Source organism: Scylla paramamosain, chromosome 12 (assembly GCF_035594125.1).
Source record: "Scylla paramamosain isolate STU-SP2022 chromosome 12, ASM3559412v1, whole genome shotgun sequence".
NCBI classification, from domain to species: domain Eukaryota; kingdom Metazoa; phylum Arthropoda; class Malacostraca; order Decapoda; family Portunidae; genus Scylla; species Scylla paramamosain.
The window spans coordinates 27,446,841-27,451,585 of record NC_087162.1 but is presented as its reverse complement, the minus strand read 5'-3'; the positions used below and the strand labels follow the sequence as shown (position 1 = coordinate 27,451,585).

The window sequence follows — 4,745 nt, the reverse complement described above, 5'->3', positions numbered from 1 at the left end:
CAAAGTGAAAGATGGAGGCGGAAGGAAGGGCCAGTGATCTGCGTATGCTTGACCTCTGAGTGGACGTAGGGAAAAAAAAAAAAATGACACGTTTCGGAAATAACTTGTATCATAAGTACATAAGTAGAGAACATGCATTCCGTTAAGCAGCCGCGCATTGCAAGGCCACGAGAGTACGTGGTATGATCGCAAGTGACACGTCCGGAAATCAGCGTTTAATTGCGTGTGTCTTAATAGAAAAAAATAGCTGATTTCCAAATTATACATCAAAGTATGACCTCGTCTAGTTCAGGAGAGTCCTTCGTATAAATGCACTGGTGTGTGTATGTGTGTGTGAGTGTTATTGCTAGTTATCTCTCTCTCTCTCTCTCTCTCTCTCTCTCTCTCTCTCTCTCTGTCAGTAGTTGCACAGGTCTTCAAGGGTATTTTTACGGTTTTAGTGACAGATTAACAACATTTCTACATTAATAACAGGAGAAACACCATTGAAAACCCTGATAATCATCTTTATAGCTTTGAAAAACAGTCGTGAGGAGAGAGAGAGAGAGAGAGAGAGAGAGAGAGAGTAGGAGCTTTCAGTTGAGCCTATTCTGCCCTGGTTCGTGTTTGCTGCGGTGACACGGTGCCGCACTGAGTGAAGATTGCGTTCATAATCACTTATCGGGGGTGGAGTGGGGAAAGGAGAGTCAGGAAGAGAGGATATTTATATTATTTGACATATTATTTGATAGCATGTCAACTTTTGTGGGTGGGTGTTGGATCAGTGACAGGTGGCGCTGGGGAGTTACCACGGCGAGCGGCTGGCTGGCTGCAGTGTTTTGGTCAGCACTGGTCAATCTTGCCCTACACGCTCTATTAACCAGTGTTTCCATCTTCCCGACACCTTCTTCCTGCACCAAACACCGTCAAGCATCACCAGAGAGGCACGAGTACGTAAGGTGAGTCCAGCGGGGCCAGTCTCTCCTCAGTCAGCCTTACTGCCTTCACAATACCCTAATCCTCCCTGTAGTGTCTTGTATTCGTTTATTTAGGATTCATTATTCGTTATTTAGTTTTTTTAGGGGTTAATTATTTATATTTAGGTTTTGTTTACGTCTGAGTCTGGAAAGAGTTGGAAATTTATTCAAATATTTAATGTTCGCCAATATGTAAACAAGCTGTCAGCTGTGTTATTAGCCATTATTTGCCTCGTCTCTCATTTATTGTAAGCCTAACATATCACAAGATGGATCCACATGTCTAGCCTTCATATCCGCTGGTCAGATATATCCGTCATTGCCTGGTTTTGGTGTTATATAGGAATAAATAAGGCAACATGGCCGCCGGCTCCCCCACTGAGGTCGCCGCCGAGGGCCGCCATGATGGACTGGCACCTGTTCCGGCTTGTTGGTTCCAATATTTTTTTTATTTTTCTGAATTAATTTATTTGGCTTGTATAGTAAGATTTTATGGTTTCTAAAAATATTTCGTTGCCTTTGAAGTGTTTTTCTTGCTTCAGTTAAGTAAATGTGCTGAATTTGGTGTTGTTTTTTATGTAAACAAGGGGCAGTTTGTACGGTGAAATTTACCCAGCCTGGTTTTTGGCTTTTTTATTTGAGGCTTTAATGAAGATTTTATTACTTCAAAAAATCGTTTATGATTTTTAAAGTATGTTGCGTTCCTGTTGAGTTAAGTATGTGGAATTTGAATAGGCTTATTGTCCTGTTGAAAGTGGTGATTTTGTCATTTTTTAGCTTCTTTATTTTTTTATTGTAGCTTGTAACTAAGTGTGCATTATTTTAAAAAATAGTTCAGATTTTTTAAAATGTTTTTTTATCAGTGTAAAGTGGAATAGGTGGACTTTTCAGTGCTTTTAATGGTGTCAAAATTTCCAACACTTTTTCCATATTTCACATAATATTTCTTTATAACTACTGAGACTGGAGGTGTTTTGATATTGTGAATATTAATTCAAGTAATTGTCAAGTCAGAATATATAATGCATTCGAGCCTAGCTTCATTTTTTCTATGGGTCAATTTCAAAATTAAATACGTTACGTACGTATGGCAGCGGGGCGCCGGCACCTAGCCTGTGACGTCATCAAGGATTCGGGACTCGGTCTGCTCCAGTGTCTCCTCAATATTTACCGTAATTTCCGGTGTTTTCCAAGTGTTTCCAGCTGTTTCTAAAGTCAGGCGTGTAGATAGTTGTAGTAGAAGGAAGAAAATCAGAGAAATGAAAGAGGAGAAGGAAGAAATAAAAAGAAATGGAGGAGGAGGCAAAACAGGTAAACAATATTTAGCTTAGTTTCCCTTGCTGCGCTGCAGTTCTCTGTAATATTTGGTGTGTTTTAGGTGTTTTACATGTTTAGGATGTATGTAGGAATGTTGTGGGGTGTTTAGAGTGTGTTTTGGTGGTGTTTAGGTGTGTTTTGGGTGTATATTTGCTGTTATCATTGTGTTTTGGGTGAATTTTGGGTGTTTTGAATGTGGTTTAGGATGTTTTTAGTTATATTGTAAGTGGTTTGAGTCGTGTGGGGTGTTTTGAGTATATTGTGGGATGTTTTTGTGTGTTATGGGTGTGTTTGGGGTTATATTGAGGTGTAGTGAGTTTGTTTTGGGTTTATTTTCTGTTTTAAGTGTTTCGGTGAGTTTGGGTGTGTGTGTCAGGTCTTTTGAGGTGTATTTGATTGTGTGCAAGTAATTTTGGGTCTTTAAAGGTGTGTTTGTGGCGTGTTTGTGGTGTTGAGTGTTGCTTTAAGTGTGTTTTGGATGTTTTGATGTGTTTTGGGTGTGTTTGATGAGTTTTGGGGTGTTGTGTATTTTGGGTGTTTTAAATCTTTTGAGTGTGTTTGGATGAGTTTTAGGTATATTGGGGTGCTTTGAGTGTGTTTTGGATAAATTTAGTGTGGTTGGGGTGGGTTATGTGGATGTTTTTAGATGTTTTGAGTGAATATTCAATATTTGGTTGTGTTTAGGTGAGTGTAGTGGGTATTTTGGGGGTGTTTTGGTTGTGTTTTGGATGTTTTGAGTGTATTTTGAGTGTGTTTTGGTAAGTTTTGTTGCATGTAGGGATGTTGAGTGTTATATATATATATATATATATATATATATATATATATATATATATATATATATATATATATATATATATATATAATGGGAAGGCAATGAGAAGAGGGACAAAAGAACATGGGATGCACCGCCTGTGTTCATACCGGGATCTGATGTCAGTTCTTGTGAAGGGCCAGAATGCATATTCCTGAAGTCTGGAAGAAGTCGTCCGCCAGCCTGTATGAACTCTAGGCTGTAGCTCCATAACTAACTGTAGGATTCTCTCTAAAATAGTCTCATTGAGATTCTCGCACAAAATTACCTATACGTAACTCAATCTAACCTAACCTAACCGCTACAAGAGTAAATGGGCCGAAACATTACCAGACTTCGGGAATATGCCTCCAGAGGGATACAGGTTAAGGTCGCTTCACACACATCAGTGCCGTATTCGTAATTTTACATTAATGATTTTCCTCAGACTGAACGCCTTATGCAGTTGACACTCTCTGAGAGACGCAAAAAAATAATCAATGGGAACGAACATTCTTGTAGCAGAAATCCTGAACTTGTACCCGTGGATTCAGACTTTTGATGGCGTAAGTGTGTATATATGTACACTTTATGGATTTTGCTGCATATTGTTACTAATTGTCAACTTTATTTGTAGGGCTATAATGTATAAAGCTATTTATATTTTATAGTAGGTAATTGATATTTAACTACCGGTACTTCCATTCTCCCTCTCAGGCTCAAAGGCCTCAGTGACGGGAGATAAGCACTCATAACTAAGTACAGTTATTGCAGATGCTCATCTCTGTAACCTTCACTTATAATTATTTGATGCTTAAATCTTTACAGATAATCAAGGAGTTCCTGAAATTAGAACCACAAGCGGATGAACCAGACCCAAGGGTAGCAGTTTTGAAAGGGCTGGAGAAATATAGGCTCCCAATAATTGCCATTCTCAAAAAAAGAAAAGCAGTTCCTCTGTATATGGAAACCTTACTTGAACTCTATGACCACAATGAAAGTGAGTAATGTCTAGTTCAACTTGTTCATTTCAGTAGCTGGTAGCAATTTAATATATGTATCTTTTCATCATTAGCAATGCATCTTTCACTTTTATAAGCCTAGTATTCATGAAACTATGCTGCATGCAAAAACCAAACATTGTATTAAGCATGACCTATCTAACTGTAATGCTTGCACCAATTTCTATAAAGGTACTAATTTAATTGTTAAATTCCTGCTCTTCTATCAAATTTTTGGCTGAGTGCTATGGCTAAATAATTGTTTGCAGCATAAGTGATGTTAAAGATTTTAATAGGTGTAAAGCATCTCTCTCTCTCTCTCTCTCTCTCTCTCTCTCTCTCTCTCTCTCTCTCTCTCTCTCTCTCTCGTAAGGAAAGACATTATTTCTAGTGTAAATAAACCCAATAGGCTGTCCAATTTGAAATTTAAGATGTAAATATTATCAATCTTTTTAAAAATGTTAGCTGCATCCTCTTCCCTTGCAGTCCAATAAGACAGGTCACTAATTCGTGTGGAGATAGAATTCTTGGAGTCACCTTTGCCGGCACTAGCGCAAGTGCAAACAGTCTGATAAAGGTTTCTTCCATGGTTGTGATGAAGTTCAGAACTTCTCACACTGTTTTGGTGGATATGATGAGAAGAATCGGGAGTTCGGAACATCAGTGCATTATGTCGGG

The 4,745-nt window shown here is 38.4% G+C and overlaps 1 long non-coding RNA gene across 1 annotated transcript; it reads left to right on the top strand.

Moving 5' to 3' along the window:
* Positions 1 to 600: 600 nt before the first annotated feature.
* On the top strand, positions 601 to 4,475 carry LOC135105473 (uncharacterized). Its single transcript, XR_010270858.1, has 3 exons — positions 601 to 938; positions 3,515 to 3,632; positions 3,895 to 4,475. It is a non-coding gene; the product is annotated as an uncharacterized LOC135105473 (long non-coding RNA).
* Positions 4,476 to 4,745: the final 270 nt, after the last annotated feature.